At 37.7% G+C, this 17374-nt stretch overlaps 1 long non-coding RNA gene across 1 annotated transcript in view; it reads left to right on the forward strand.

Moving 5' to 3' along the window:
- The first annotated feature begins 15940 nt into the window (after window positions 1-15940).
- Window positions 15941-17374, forward strand: part of LOC310895434 — a 35691-nt gene continuing 34257 nt past the window's right edge. The window contains exon 1 of the long non-coding RNA XR_014580684.1: window positions 15941-17106. This is a non-coding gene — a long non-coding RNA (uncharacterized lncRNA). The remainder of the gene's footprint in view (window positions 17107-17374) is intronic.

Raw genomic sequence — 17374 nt, forward strand, 5'->3', positions numbered from 1 at the left:
CACACTATTTTCAGTGCACATCACATTTAGAAATACGCTAGGATGTTTTACTTATTAGAAATGCAATAGCTGTTAAATTGTATTAGTTATTGACCTTAGCAGCAATAAACTGTAGCGGGAGTAGTCTACAGTAAACACTGCTAAATCATAATCAGCTGGTACTATGTGGGTATTTCTGACCATTTGCACTATGCTCTGTAAAATACATTTGATCACAGTATATAAAAACATGAAAGTCCTGTACATGATTTTGAAATGTACTAAGTTTAAAGACATATTCAATCAATTTATCATTTAATTTATGGTTTCACAAAAGCTATTAAACGCTGTGAGCCTGGAGGCCACACATATGCTACAGCCCTGGAAATGTAAAGAAGTTCCCTTGAATCCCTTAATAATGACCTTGACCTATTGAAAAAGGTGCACGTCTTGTCAATAATTCATCTCACTCTTGACCCTGGCAAGATGCCTAACCACCCTTGAACACTTACAGTGGGGGATTTTTTTTTTCTTTCCCCTGGTGAAATGGGCCATTTTTTTCCCCTGTTTAGCAAAATCTGGAACACAGATCATTATAATGCTTTTGGCAGCTAATTTGAACATCAGTGACTCAACTTGGAGAAGGAAGCCTTTTTCTACCCTAAAGAATCTCAGGGAGTTTTCAGACTACAGTAATTGAAAAATCCCCAAACACTCACTCACAGAGGAGATACACATTACTGCAGGAACAGTCTACAAATTGTAAAGTATTCAATTTACATTCTCAGTACCTCAGGGCAGTTGTGAAGAATTTATATCTTCAGAAACCTTTGAACTAACAAAAGATAACATTTCACAGCAAAGTCTACTTGCATAAAAGTTTTTTAACTCCCTTCTTTCTTATTCTGAAGGAAGTGTCTTTTGCACTTCTGGAACCAAGACACAGGTATCATAGATGTTAAAAAGGAGATGGAGTCTGAAATAGAGCTGTTAAAACAATTAATGGACATACTACATCTCATCTAGATCATGAGTTCATTTTTCACCAGCTCACACATGATGCATTCCTGCTCTGAACTTGATATCTTTTTTAAGGCTGAAGATACTTTGGTTTGATCAATGTGCTAGGATCCTTAGTTACATTAAAACCCTTTACACAAAGGGCTTTATAACATCTTGATAACGGGAACAGATACACCCTGGATGAGGGGAAGAGGACCTTTTTCTTCCCTGCGTGCATCATACAGGGCAGTGAATAGTGCCACATCCCCCTTCCCTTTACAATATCATTTTGTCTGCTTGGAGACCTTATTTTTAAAATGAATCATGATAAGACTCAGACCTGACACTTTGAAACTGAAAAGAGAACCCTTGTCTTTAAGAGGCAAAATATTTGAGTTTTGGGGTGTAGGTGTTTGGTTTTTTTCTGTTGTTGTTGTTTGTTTCAGTATTATTATTATTATTTTTTAACAGGGTCACCTCATAGATTATGTCACTTGGATTTTTATCAACAAACCAACATTTTCAGAGGTTCCACTGTTGTGTGTGAACCACACAAGCAGTTTTTTTGTTTGTTTGTTTGTTTGTTTGTTTTAAGGATTAAGGAACCCTAAAGGACTGAAGGAACCATAGGTAACTGGTAACTTCAGGCATGTCCTTAAGTCACATGGAAGCCAAAGTTGATCCCTGACTGCCGTTTGAGTACACCAAGGAGACAGAGACTGCTAAGTCACTAGGGTTCAAATGCACAGAATCAGGCCCCATTTTTGTGAAGGAAATTGGTAATAGAAACAGGAACAACATTTGCCATCTAGGAAATTATCTTTCTCTTCCTCTCCCCTTTTCTTGATCAAAGAACACTCAAAATAATTACCAGGCTAATGACATCCTTTTGACTATAGTTTTTTACATTTCTCTAGGAAAAAAAAAAAAAAAAAGAGAGAGAGAGAAGGGAGGAAGGACAAAAAAATTCTGCTTCAAGCCAACCCTAAATCTATGATTATCATATTCATGTCCAACACTAACCATTATGTGGAAACATTAATGAAAGTTTTAAAATGCAATCATTGGTTAAAGTTTTTTTTTTCCCTTCTCTATCAAGAAATTGATAAATGTTTCTATTAACTAATAACCCAGGAATCAACAGTCTTATAAAACCAGTTTATTCAGCCCAGAAAATTAGGCAATCCATCATGACTGATTTGCTCACATTTTCCCCTGCAAATAAGTGAGATGAAAACTTTAAAACCAATAAGATAATGCACTTAACAAATTCAGCTGAGAGAGATGGATAAACTAAGATGCCACTGGCATCAGTTAAGGAAAATCTGTCGTGTTTCCAATTATTTGAGCAGATTTTGTATCCCAATTTGCTGCCAGACTGGCTGCATCCCCCACTCCCCTCTTTCAAACCACATCATCTGATCTTAAATCGGAACAAGCTCATCATATCACACTATGAAAGGCCAACAGGGGATAAATGACACCAGATGTTATATGAGTTTTCTTTTAGGCTTTCATTTCAGACTTACTGCATTCCCCATGCTGCTTTTTACTTGTCAAAAACTAAAATGTGCTTTGATAGATAACAACCCTATTTTCTTCACTGCCTGAGCTTAGAGAATACCATTAAGTATTGATATTGATGGTGCTTAACTAGGGAATGCAACCTGGGACTGTGGAAAGCAGGATCCTGGGATTCTGAGGTATCTTTCAGTCCCACAGATGCCTTTTCTGCTAGTCCCAGTGTTTTGCTGTTGTTGCTGTTGGGGGTGGTGTTGGGGTACATGCTGTGTGATTTTACAACACAAAATATGAGCACACAGACAGGCAGGAAAAGCAAGGAGGGGCAGGCATGCTCAGGAGCATAACTCTAAGGCCCATCTGCTGCTGTTGTCTGAGCTGCTGAGGGAGCTGATATCGCACCAAAAGACTAACAATGAACTTCTGAAGCTGAACTGAGACCCAACAGCGCACAATCCAAGACCCATCATTTTAATTTGCTTTGCGTATGGTCTTCTGGAGTCACTGTGTGCCTGGACTGCTAGGGAAAGGCTGGAAAATGGCAGACACAAAGAACAGCACATGCGGCTCAACCACAGTGGGAGAGCCAGGCTTGCACGGTAGACCGCACGTATGGCTTCTCATGCCTGCAGGGTGCACTGCACTCCACCACCACAGGTCTGAAGGGAGAAGATGCTCTGTAAGGGAGAGACCTGGAGATCCTCCCTAGGTGTGAGCAGCATTTTAAAAGCTGGCTTTGACCATACACGATGTACTAACTGTGTTCCTAGGCTTAAAATGCCTGTCTGGTGCTGCAAAGAACCTGATACAGAGAAAATGAGAACCACCTCACTATGGGGCAAAGAAACAAATTAATAAATATTCCTGATCATGAAGGAAAAAGATGCTTCTTTCTTTAGTGTTATGAATGATTGTTTTTGAGTATATTTAGAAAGCTGTGCTAGCCTTTCATAATTGCCACAAATATCTTCTTAAGAAAATACCTAAATAGCAAATGCACTTTAACTCCTTTAACTCCACAGTGACTTTTAACATCATGTCACGGTGCATGTGTTTGTAAGAAGGCACTGCTTTGAGTACTTCATTCTACTGCCCAGGAGGAGCTTAATTGTCTCGTAGGTGGATGTAGGAGTTGGAAGCATAACCTCATCAATTTTCCCACACACCCTCCCAATGCAGCGAGGGAGTATATTCATACACATTGTGACTGCAGCTGCTAGCAAGCAGCTTGCTCCAAGGTGCACTGAAGTCAACAAGGTTAAGCTTCAAGAGCAAAGGAAGAGCACGGTCAGAGTAAGTGACAGAAGCAGCAGCTCTCCTTTACAGGTCAGAAATGCTCAATTACAGATTCTGAAGCAAAACACGGCTCCATCTAAACACTGTAACAACTCTTCCTCACCCAAACCTTTTCCACTGCCCTGGCATCTACTGCCAGCCTGTGTATTTCTGCCTGCCATTGCAGTTCTACATACTTCCACTGATATCATCACCTTTGTAACTCATGCAAAATATGCTTGGTGAACAAAATACACCAATAAGCCAGCAGTTGTCAGAAACCATGACTTATAGCATTAAATAGCATCAGTTTGATTTGGCTGACACTCTGCAGTATCTACGTAGAACAGCATCACTCAATACTGAGAATGAGGAATGAGCCAGCCTCAGCTCCCCTCCTAGCAAAACTTTACAGGAAAGCAGAAAACTCATCAACCAGTTTGTGCAATCAAGTAATAATGCAGAACACACAGGATATGGGGTGGGGGGGAAATAGTTACATCCATGTGCCACAACAGTCTAGAGATCAGTGCCCTTCTGAAACTGCTTCCATCCAAAGATCTCGGCAAAACACAGTGTGAAGAAAGAAGCCAACAACAACTCTTAAACGTGGGATGACAACAAACGAAATGTCAATGAATATCTCACTGATATCTCACAACAACAAAATTCTGCCAGATTTGCCTCACCTTTAGCTGCTGTACCACTGTATTCTGTCTGTGATTTTCAGAAAGAGCTTGAGCTGGTATTTTATGTCCCTCTCCTTACAATTTTCAGTTTGAGAAAAAGCATCGTATCACTTGCTCATCCTCTCTGTGTGTTTTGTCCTTCTTAGAAAACAAGCAGAATAGGGTAGATGGTCACAAATTGCTTACTAAACTAAAAGCAACAAACAGTGGAGGTTATTCAAGTAAAAACGATAATGCAATCCATTGTCTATTCAACTACTGCCTTCCGCAAAAAGGTGATTTTTTTTTCTTTTATAAATGTCTGCTTATTATCAGTGCAGTCAGGTATGCTAGTTAGCAGATTGAAAGAAAGATCCTCCTATGCTCTCTTTCAATGCTAATCTTCCTCCACCTAGCTATACACCTGATTACCTGTTTTATGGAAGAGGGACAAATTGCTGCTTTTGGATCTGTCAGCACAAGAGAAAAAAAAAATATGATTCAGGGATCCTCCGTCATCATCAGAAAGAGTCATCCCTATAGTTACCAGGAATATAAGACCTGTGGCCACCTGGTATCCAAGCTAAGTGTGGTTGAAGCTGGGCTGTGGTGGTTAGAAGTATCAGGGACCATACCTCTAGGGATGCTGCCCAAAGAACCAAGTAGACTTGTAAATGTGTTGTCCTGCATGTAGGCACTTACTTGCTTGAGCAAGCTCTCTTGGAGATCCTTCCTATGTATATGAATTTCTCTGGTGGAAACTTTTGCCCAAGCTGAAATTTTAAGTGAAATTGGGAAAACATCTGTACAAAGTGTTTCTGAAATCTCCACTCATGGACAGCCACCCCAGAAAGCTTATTCCTCAAAACAGGAAAGGCAAATAGCCCACTCAAACGTCTGAAATCAAAGCAGTTGGAACTGCAATAGCAAATGATGACAACAAACTGCTCTCAACCAAACACCAGGCAAAATATTACAAACAGATATTAGTCAGCTAATACTTTGTCATGAACAATCAATTTAAGAAAATCAGCACTACTGACATATTAGTCAAGAAACAGGAGCAGAATTAATCAAAGCAATGACTTTGCAGTACAATGTTCAATGCAACTAAATCCCATCATTAGTTTAGGCCACCAATACATTAAAATTGCCATGTTCTACTACTGCTCTGCCAGTACAAGCAGGCACCTAATTTAATCATTACATACCCTCTGCTCTTATTGCAGGACTATTTCCTTTTACATTTGCTTTGGTCTAAGACATGTAATTTCCTGGACTGAAAATAAAAGAAACAGCATTGAGGCATCCCTAGCAGTAACCCACTTAAAATAAAAGTCTGAAAATTAAGAGAAGCTGCATAGGTATCTTTGGAGATCACAGGAACAACTCTGAATTTCCCATCACACAATTGTATGAATATTTGCCTTCTCATATCTTTCCAGTTGAGAATGAGGCAGCCAAGTAACGGTATTTGAATGCATATTGGCTTGCTGCCTCTGCTGTTTTGATTTGCAGACTGGCCAAGCAGAACACAATTAGTGGTTATTGACACCTTTACAGGAAGCACTCATAAGGGAAAAGTGGAATTGAAAATGTCCTTTAAAAGATGAAAGCAAAATACTGTATCAAAGCTTGCTGGTAAATAAGACGAGCCCAGAAAAGTGCTCAGTCAGAATATTTGTATTTCTGTATCATTTAGGAAAATCCTATTATGGCTTTAGCCACAGAGACATCCCTGGTGTGCAAGATAGAGGCAGTTCATAAAATACATAGCATTTTCAGCTTGAAAATAGGGCAACCTATTGCTTTCTGTAGATGGCTATGTTACACCCCAGTTCCCATCAATAGAACATAATCTCATTGCAGCAGGCAATACTCAATATCAATGAAACACTGGTATTGTAGGTATTTGCAGACTGCCAGTACCTAAAGGACAAAAAGACTTAGTGTTTTTACAAGGGCCAATATCTCTGGAACACATTTATGAAACAAGGCAGCACACCAAGGAGGCAAACGAGTTATATGCATGTGTCCACAGAGCTGTCTGCAGGCATTTGCTTGCTCTCTCTTTCTCCCCTCTCTCCTTTCTGATACTTTGCACCATCCCTACCTTACATACTCTCTAAGTATCACTAGCAATGTCAGTTATGCAATTAGTCCCATGCCAATTAATGTCAAATTAGATGCCTGCTGTCAGCATTCCCTAGCACTGATGGAGTGTGTGGTAATAACCTGTAACCAGGATAACTCCTAATGCTCCAAGGAGTCTGCATTGTTCTCTGGGAAGGAAAAAAGGGGAGGGGGGGGGGGGGGGAAGAACAAAAAAGTATGTTGCATGATCACTTATGCCAGCTACAGTAAGTGCAAAAATAAAATAAGTTTTGTTGTGCAGTTATCCCAATGATTAAAATATAATAAACTAATGAGATTACAAAGCTGATTGTGAGCAAGACCAATTGTGTTAATTGGAGACTCCTGAATGGCAATTTGAGCTGCTGCCGCTGCTGAGTTTTGAAATATAATCAGTTTTACTAATTTTATCTGATTTCTTAATGAAGCTTGCCTTGAGCAATTGTTCTATGTGTTCTTTAGCAAACAGCGTGTGTCATAACTGCTGACATTAATCTTGATTACTTTAGTTAAAATAAATAGTTATACTTGGGCGGCTTTCAGAAAATACACCAGAAAAAAATGTAATGTTAGGAAGAGATGGGTGTTTGCTTCTTATATTTGTTGCTTTTTCTATTTTTTATTTGCAAAGTCCCAACTGTGAAATATCTTTCTTGTGTGACCTGATCCCTTTCAGACTTCACCATCTTCTACCCGAGCTTCAGAAGGCATTTTTAACACCCACAGAAAGAGGGATAAAGACAGTAACCTTACTACAGAAAAGTCTTTACTAAGAGTATTAAAAAATTTAAATAACATAAAATCCATCAACAAAACCTGTCTCAGAAAAAATACTACAAAGAGTTTTCTCTTGCATGAATCTCAGAGTTGGCACGCACAATCTCAGCACCTCATGCTCCAGCTGCCAGTACTAACATTCTAGCCTTATAGAAATGCTCTCTCTCATATAGCTTATTTATTTTTATGGAGGATTGATATACTTAGGATGGCTCTTCAGAGCTTTCATAGTGCATTTGATGTGATGCTGTACCATATTGCTGCTTACAAAGGGAAACATAAACATTAACAAAACAAACAAACAACAACAACAACAACAAAAGTAGAAAAGGTGAAATGAGAATGTGAGTGCATTCTCAATTAATTGCTCATATTTCAGAACTCCTATTATATTGTGGCCTTGCCTGTATAAGGATAATCCTTTCAAAATTAAGATAATGGCTAACTAGTCTGATAGGTATTATACATCTTTTTTGAGTCTTTATGCTTATATGACAACATAATTTGCATGTACTTATTACTGCACTATAAAATATGTGGATTTTATATGTAGTTGCATTGATTAGGTACTTGAATGATAAATAGAAACCATTTTGGGAAAGATGATATAGGATATATTAAACATTTATTTCACCTTCTCTTTATAGTCAGCCGTGGTTTGGTAAATTAAAAGTGTTTAGTCTGACCTGGGTAGTAATCTATGCCCAATTAGGATCTAAATATGTATAATAAACAGTCTAGCTTTTAATCCATATGCATATAGCAATTTCTTTAGTCATGGGATTTTAGAAGGAATTATGAAGTTTTTCCTCTAAGACAGAGTATACTGAAATAGCAAAAGGTCATGGGCAGCAATGCAAACACAGAGAGCAGCTTGAATGCTGAGGACTGCACTGGTTATCCCCAATGACTAAAATAAAAGCGTATGTATTATAAACATAACAGTGGCATTTTCTAATCACAGGTCTAAGTGGTGAAAGTCTGAGTTTCTTAAACTCTACTTGCTTGGTGCTTAAATGCACTACTGCTTGAAACCCTGCAGTTAGACAAGATGTTAGGTTTTCAGGAGCAACTCTGGCTTTTATGGAGAATTTGACATCTGATATACAGCCTTTTCAGTTCTATCACTCCCTGCCTCTTAAAAGATTGCCTTTTATTTAAAACATACTTCTTATCGGCTTCAAAAATTGAGCTAGGAATTTTGAGAAGGAAAAAAAAAAAAAAAAAAGGCTTCCACTGCCACCTTTCTTGCAAATAATAGCTATTTGTAATTGTGATTCAAAGGCATAATTCAAACCCCCATCTAGAACTGCAGTGTCCCCAACATCGTGGGTCCCTCAAACACCTAGCAACATTTTCAGACACTCTTAAGTCTCAAGTGAGTAGACTCCTCGCTTTTTTAGAAGGTCCGCTTCACTCAATGAGTAAAAATTAAATGTTAAATTGAATTTGTATATTCTCACTTCTGTTTAATAAATATGAAAATTTATACTTAATGAGAATCTTCTTTTACCCTTCTCTGCTTGTCTTAATGAGATCTAATTGAATAGAACTACCTTCATTTGGCAGGACACATCATGAGGGTGACTATACTTAGAAATTTACTGAGATAACTAATCTAAAATGGTTGAGAAATATCCCTACAGCTTTATGCCCAAATAGCTGTTCCAGAGCAATTATTTCAAATGAGCTATTTTTGTAAATTTTCAAGTGTATGCAAGTCTCAAATCTAATATCTAATATCTGAGTGGCATTACATACCCAACTAGTTTTTATGGATCAACCTATTTGATCTGGTGAATAAGTCACACTGTGTTAACAAAAAGAATATACTAACATTGCCTCTGATTTTCCTTTATGATAATGCATGACACTATAAAGAGGCATTAGTGTCACTGATAATTTGGCTATATATGATTCCAAAGTGATCCCAAATACTTTAAAAGGTGCCATACAGGCCACCTGGTAATAAATTTTTTCACCTTTTCACTTCCCATTAGGACTGAATAATTTATTTCTCATGCTTTCCTTGCAATTTACAGACAGCTAGGTTGCTGTAACTTTCAAAGGTGCATTAACATGTGATAAGCCTTATTTTAGGTCCTTGCTGTGCTCAATGTGAGAACAGCTACCAAGTTTCAAAGCTCACACATATTTCTTTGGGGTCTGGCAGCACACCAAAACAGCAGCCTTTACTAAAACAGCCTGGATTCAGCAGACATGGATTGATCCTTTCTTGTTCTGTGTGAGAACCATTTCCCTCAGCATGACCACTGCTTTAATCATGTATTTTAAACATAAACAGAATGACAGATTTTACAGTATAATCTGGTAGGCACAGCAGCCTTTTAGAAGAATGAATCATTAACCTACCAGCTATGTTTAAGTAAAAAGAACAGACAACAAGAAAGGGGGAGAAAGGGAGAGGGAGAGAGATTGGTTTTGTTCTTGATTTAACACACAGCTGTGATCCACCCACCTCCAAAATGTATTGCTGTAGCAGAAATAAACCTCCCTATAAGCAGGGCAGAAAAAAGGGGCAATACAGAAGAACTTGAGGATCACAGAGAGAGAGGGAAGGAAAAATGACTTTAAAATTTTTCCCTTCTCCTTTGCTACATTTTTGAAATGGAATAGATACTTTTATCTTGTTGCTGTGCTGGTGTAAAGAGACAGAACAGAAGGAAGGTATGTTGAGAAAACCAATGCCTCCCATTTGACCAACTGGAAAAATAAAAATAAAATAAAAAATAAAATAAAAAATAAAGAGAAGAAGAAATACAGATGTACTATTTTTCCCTGTATTCAAGTCAAGCAGTTTAGAAGAAACTCCCATTCTGTTACAACACTGGGTCATTTTTGTTTAGAGGATAACTAGATTGCAGCTAGCATTGATATATTAATCAATTTGCAGGGGGAGAGCTTCTGAGACAACTTCTCATTTATACTGCTGTCCCTTTTGTATCATGTTGGGCAGGTTAAATGTAATTTACATCCTTACTTAAGTTTATTTTACGTTATTATGTTATTAGTATAAATACAAATCTGTCCCTCTGCTCTCAAACTACTCCTGAAGATAGCTTAAATAATATAGACCCAAATATAAAACTAATACTACTCACTTGTTACCTCCTTTGTCTTAATAGTACAAATTTTGCTCTCATTCATATGGTCGTAAATGTGCACGTACATCTATGGACATTACAGGTACATAGGTCCTAACACAGAAGAATTTAGGTTAGCATGGCTATAATTACTATATTTCTGTCTCTTCATTATGTGTACACAGGTAGCTTTCCTTCTCATTGATTACAAGAAAGATGCTAGACTGATCTCTTATTACCTTTAATGCTTTAATTGTGAGTTACATTTTCAAATTTGACCCCTTAGCAAGACAGCTTGGAGAAAAATAAATGTTTAAACTTGTAATTAGAGGCAGTATAGTCTTAGAAAATTTATTTTCTGGTGCATGATTTAAATCTTTTTTGCAACATGGACTCATGCTGGCCAGTTGTTCACTGCAGTTGGTATTCCCAAATGCATACGTAACCTATGCAATCAGCAATTTTCTCAGCCATTACCTGGAAATTGCTTTATACATCTGAATCACCAGAAATTATTAAACTAGATCAAAGTAGGCTGACAGTGAGGTTATCCAGTTGGGTGGCTATTGTCATGTGTCCTAATATCATTTGATGATGAACTGATAGACTATATCACCGTGACAGAATGCAGCAAAAGGAAATATATATTTGAAGGGAGTTCACATCACCAGAAAAACTTGGGGATGGCCAACTGCATGTCTATATATGGGGCTATCTTTAGAGACATCAATAGTGTATCCATGGCCATTTATAAATGCCATACTGCTGACCTGCCTACAATGGAGGACCGTCATCAGTTGGGCTTTCCATTAGCTCAACGGAATGCGTGATAGCTCTTTATTCTATTCTTCATTCAAACTAAGTCATTTGTAAACACGAAGCAAACTCATAGCTGATGGCATTTTACTTTTCATAATGCAAAGACCAAAGTGTTATTTAATCCTTCCAGTCGATTTACTATATGAGGCATCTCTTCTGTTGCTAATGGTAGGAACTCAGAATTTTGGGGGTTTCTCCCCTTATTCCAGAATGCAGACTGGTTTATTTCCCTGTACTTATGGCTTCTCTTGTAACAACAAATGTGAAGCTATAAATGAATCAATTCATGACATTAGAAGCCTTTCACAAGGGACATCCATGCTTCTATCTTCCTTTCCTCCTTCAAGCCATCGCTACATATAAGGAAGAAAATGACAGTACAATCCCTTCCTTTAATTCTTCACAAAACTTTTCTTTTTTCCTTCTGCTTTCACACTTGCACTTCTGACACACTTTGCTAATCTTCTTTTTACCCTTACTTTCTCAAGTGAATCTGCTGAAAATACATAACATTTCTTCTTCCAGGCAATATTTACTTGAATTATGTCATATACTCTATATTAAGATTTTTCTTTCAGAAAAAGAAAACATTGTCCTGAACTATGTGCATGTAGGTAAGACACCTTTGCTTTTCATAGCTTACTTTTTCTTTTTCATAGCTTAGATTTACCTCTTTCTGTATTATTTTTATTTTGATGTTTCTTTTTATTAGGGTTTTTAATGTATTTGTCAAGCATGGCTGTGGTTTTCTCTGTAAGCCTTTAACATATAAGTGAAGATTTTTATACAACAAATAAGAATTACTTAATTAAACAAAATAAAAGGAAAAAAAAATCCAAAAGATTAAGGTGGGTTTAAAAGCTAAAATTTACCTATAAACACAGTCTAGTACTTAAACAAGCACATAGCTTTAACTATATGAATAATCCTGCTGAAATCTAGGACAGGGAACTGTATTTAGAACAGTTTTTAAACACTCTTCTGACCAACTGGGGTTGTAACAAATTTTGCGTTCAAGCAGAACACGATTATCAACCATGGAAAAAAAAAAAGAAAAAAAGTTGGCTACATGCTTGTCCCAGGTTGCCTGTAGAGTGATTTTATTTCTGATGCCTTCCCTCAGCTGGACAAACTGTTGTCAAAGCATGCTAATATAGCAGCAGTTTGCCTGGCACCCAGGCTTTGTGGGAACAACCATTTCTGAACGCTAGAGCAAAGGCTGATCTGCTTTTGCTTTCCTTGTGGGCAAGACCTAAAGTGCTAGAAAACAGAGGTACCTTTGTTCTTGAGGTTCACAGGAGAACACAGCTAACCTCATCCAGGCTGCTTTCTTACCTTCCTTTTCCTCCAGAAGTAAATCAAAACCGACAGAGTAAGGAAAAGATTAACACATTTGGAGTTTGGGAACAGAAAGACTGACTCATTCTTGTTTATGATGCTTGCGTGGTTTGTGATTTGGAACAAAAGAAAAGTATCTAGCTAGATTTCTCAAGCACATGCCAAGCATAAAGTTTTGCCACGTTTCAACCTTCCTTGTGACATCATCTGAAAGGCTGTGTAATTCCCTGCAGCAAAATATCCACAGAGGTCATGGCAGCTTGCTTAAGCAGCTGAAATCTGTTTGCTGTCCTCTATACACTTGCATTTGGAGGAGAGTTTATGATAATTATCTAATTAAGGTATGGAAAAGTTCACAGACTGTTCATAAATAAACAAGGAAGCTGGCTAGAGAGATTAAAACAGAGGTGTGATCTAGTGGCAAAATAAAATTTAAGAATGAGCTTTCTTTAGATTTTAGACCCCATGGTTGTTTCCTTTACCTTCCTTCCAGAAGAACTTGTGATCTCAAAACCTAACAAAAAATAATCAGATCACTTTACCTCCTCCAATATCATGTAATCATAAACCATCTGTCAAAAATACCATCTTAATGCTACACAGGTTTACTTGATCCCTGCGTGTTCAAATATATTCATATATTTCTTCACATCCCATTTCAGTTATCTTGTGGATGTAGCTTCACTGTTTTCATCTTGTGGAACAACAGAGTTGTTGATATAATACCAATTCAAACTTTTATCATACTGATAATTCATATATCTGGCAGAACACCTTTTAGCTTTCAGATTTTAAACCAAATGTAATAAATGGTATGTTTTCCTGAGAGGGAAGCATTGAATCCAGCCATTTCCTATTTGCTTTATTTCCTATTTGCTTTATTCTGTGCCATCTCTTCATTTTTCTTTTGATTTAAAGAAAGACTGCAATAGCACAAACTAATGTAAATTCTGCTTTCGTTTGATAAATTCAGTAATCCTCCATTTTCACTGATTTAAACTTCCAGACTGCAGATCTGCAGACTTCAAACTAAAGAAAAAAAAACAAACCTTATGTTTTTATCAGTTGGGCCTTGTCTTTTCTCTATCATTTAGCATTGCAATGCCACGTGATTATAAGCACTGCTAGTTTTACTCTAGGTTTTAAAAACAAGTCAAAACACCAGTCTTGGGGAATCACTGGTAAAGGACTATAAACTAAAGTTGGTTTTAACACCAATGTACTTTTGTACAATGTGCAGTAATTTTGTTTTCAGGATTTTTTTTTCTGTTTCAATGAACTCAGTTCTGTTCAATATATACTTCGGTCAACACTGAGAAACCAATCAGAAACTTAAAAAAAAAAAAAGGGCTTGTTTTGTCTTTCAACTCTGATGTACATAGTAGATTTAAAAGCTTGAGCTCTACCAGTTTGAAGGCTTTGATGGATATTATGAACAGGAACAGTTAGCTTAAGTATGTCATTACACTATTTCTTTTATTTAATATCCTTGTTTTAAATGAAAAAAATCTGTTCAAGTGAATTTAGTTTTTCACTCTGCATGCTCATCAAGTTTAAGATAGATTTGCTTAGTGAGAACTATTTTAAAATTATTTTTCCCTACAGTAGTAAAGATGTTGCAAGTTCTACAGAAATAAATTATAACACAACCAAAATAAAAGTTTTATTCACCTAATAAAAAGGAGGTACTGCACTCACCACATTCTAGTATTATATAAAGGTTAAAAAAAATAATAATCTTAAATTATATTAAACTAAAAAGCTGACAAGAAAATGGGTAAAGATATAATGCATCTTTCTGATAAGTGACAAACACACGAAGTGGGCAACTTACTGTGAAGTAAGCCACATATTTTACTGCTTACCAACCAACAAAAGTCAAGCTTTCTAAAGGGGGAAAAAAAGGACAAATGCAAACAAAAGTAACAGCCAACTTAAACCAAGTTAACCTTCTTGATGATTTAAATCCTATTTAAAATAAACATTTCAAGTCCTCAGGAATTAAATCAAATCAGTGAAAGTCTGGGGTTTGTACGGGCTTTTCACATGTATCACAGAAAGAACCTGGCACATGACTGCAATACCAGTAGTAGTTGATCATGCTTGTTCTTACTTTGGATCTCTTTCCTGGTAATCAAGCCTGACAGATACCCCTTCTCCATGCTTTAGCTCTGGCTCACAGCTGGATTTTACCCATAACATTCAAGGAATTCACAACACCCGAGATTTGCAAACCACGACGTACATAAATGCTGGCCAAGTTGATAGTAACAGTTTGTAGACCACTTCAGGGTTATCCCTGGTACATGGCTGTGAGCAGCACTGCTACCATGGCTGCTGGTACCCAGAGAGATGCCTGCCACATTCTCCAACCACAGCCAGATGACGGTGACCACCCTGCAGCCCTCAGAGCAGAAGGAGCCAACAACATGTTCTGTCAGGGTCTGCAGTGACCAGTCTTGTGAAGACAACCATGAACTTCAGGTTCAGAGCTGTCATCTGGTCCCCTCATACTCCTTACAACAAGGGCCCCGCCCAGGACTTCCTCATAACTGGATGGCAATAAGCATCACAGAAAAGCACCAATAGGCTTTTGGTATGACAACAACTCTCACCAATATTTTCCCTTTCTCAGATGTTTCTTTCTCAGAAGTTTGGAGATAAGAACATCCCCTAGTTTTGTACCCCTCTTTCCCTTCTGGCCAGCTGCTGTGCTGCAGGTATAATTTCTCTGGCAAGGAGCACAAGCCATATACAACAAGTATATAAACAAGTAATAAAGTTCAGCCCATGTTTGCTCTGGGGAACATAATGAGGCAATTGCTTCAATAGTCTAAATATGTAACCTGCAACATAGTGATGATGACTCATTTGGCATTTTCTTTTTACTAGAAACCCACCAATTCCAACTGCTAACTCACTGTCTGTGTTGCTGGGATCGAAACCTGTATGAATGAAACACAGTTCAGACCTCACAAAAGCCTTCAGTCAGGGGGGCAGCCTTGATAGCTGGTCTCACAATAGAAGAAATCTGTCTGGTTTTATTTCTGGTAAGTCACTTTTTGAGAAATTGGGTCTATAAAACTGCAGGGCATGAAACAATGATAATAAATGCATAGAAGCTTTCATATTTATTAATTGCACATATTATAAGATGGAAACCAGCCAGAGTAGTTTTCTAAATTGGGATCAAGATTTTTTAAAGCAGAAGCTCTTTTAGCTATAGATTCTCACACAAAGCCCACCAGTGAGGTTTCTGAGTATCGAGAGACTGTGAATTGTATTAGTATCTAAGATCAGTTAAACCAGACTATCATGTGAAGCACATAGCTCCTTAAAATTACCTTGTTCATATCTCCCAAGATAGATATTAAAAAACAAGAAGTGACACTTCCTAAAGTCTTGTCCCAAACTAGTCAGTGAGAAGTGACTTCTAGACATTACCTTCTCAGAAATTGCTTACATGTTTCTGTTTACTGATATAAAACCTGGATAATAGGTGGCAACAAGCTGCTGTTATTCCTAGCTCAAAAAAAGCAGAAACTCAGGTGCAGAAAGTTGATTTTTTTTTTCTTCAGACCTCACAAAGGACCTGGGAACAAAACCCCTATCTCTAGCCTCCATCCATTTTCCAGAAATGGGAGATGTTAATGTGATACCTGTGATGTTCTCCTTAGAGTGGGGAGAACCCACTCCCGCTCCCACCCTATTTTCTTGATATTTCTACTTTGATCTTTCTTGTCAAATCACCTCTTGGTGCTGTCAACAGTACATTGAAAAAACAAAATGTGTAAGATAGCCAGGCCATATAGCAGGTAAAATAAAACATAAAAAAATAAAAAAAGAACAGTTTAAGGATTCATGCAAATACTAAAACATACCTCATATATTTGACCTGGTGTTTTTGTGTTGCATTGTTCAGCAGTATTTCATTGTTTCCTACAAAACTATAAAGGATACCTAAAGGATACCTATTTTTTTTCCCCCCAGTAATCAGTCACAACAGACATTTAGACACATGCAGAGTAAGATCTCCCCACGTTTTCTTTTGACATTGCTTGAATCAGGCTCTATGCTAAAAGAAAACATTTTCCTACACTACTTCCCTGTATTTTAAAATGAATGTCATCCAAATGGCGTTGCCATTTGAACACTGCAATGAAAATTCATTGCATGCTCACAGAGCAGTGTGGGAATCTCTAAAATTGTCCCCCGCAGGTCTGAATGCAGCTCCCGCAGGTTCACTTGAGCTTCATTTCGCTAATCACACAGGGACAGTTATTTTTTGTTCTCACTCAGCTCCTCTTTCACATGCGGGCGCACACACGCCACACACTCTCAGGCTGAGTCTCTCCCACTCCGTGGCACTTAAGTCCAGATTAGCTCTGACCATTCCCGCACGCAAGCAGAGAGCGAGCGGCACAGCACCCCAGTGCCTAAGACCTTAGGTGTGTCGTTTGCTTCGAGCCAATTCACTCACGTTTGAAATGGTAAGATTGATTTTTATCCTGCATTTCTGAGTTTGTTTAACTGATTTCAGAAGCTGCCACAGAGGTGGGGGCAGAGATCGTCTTCAAGGTTGCTGTCATCTGGAATTTTATGTACTTCATTTTCTTTCACTCTGTATGCCTGTCACATCGGCTTAACTGTGAGTAGCGTACTAGCCAGTACCTCTGGCATACTGCTGTATATTAATAGAATATTGATATAGCCCAAATACTGTTGTGGGATTCATCATTTGGTAAATTCTCTGCCGTC

This window comes from Anser anser, assembly GCF_964211835.1.
Source record: "Anser anser genome assembly, chromosome: 2".
NCBI lineage: Eukaryota > Metazoa > Chordata > Aves > Anseriformes > Anatidae > Anser > Anser anser.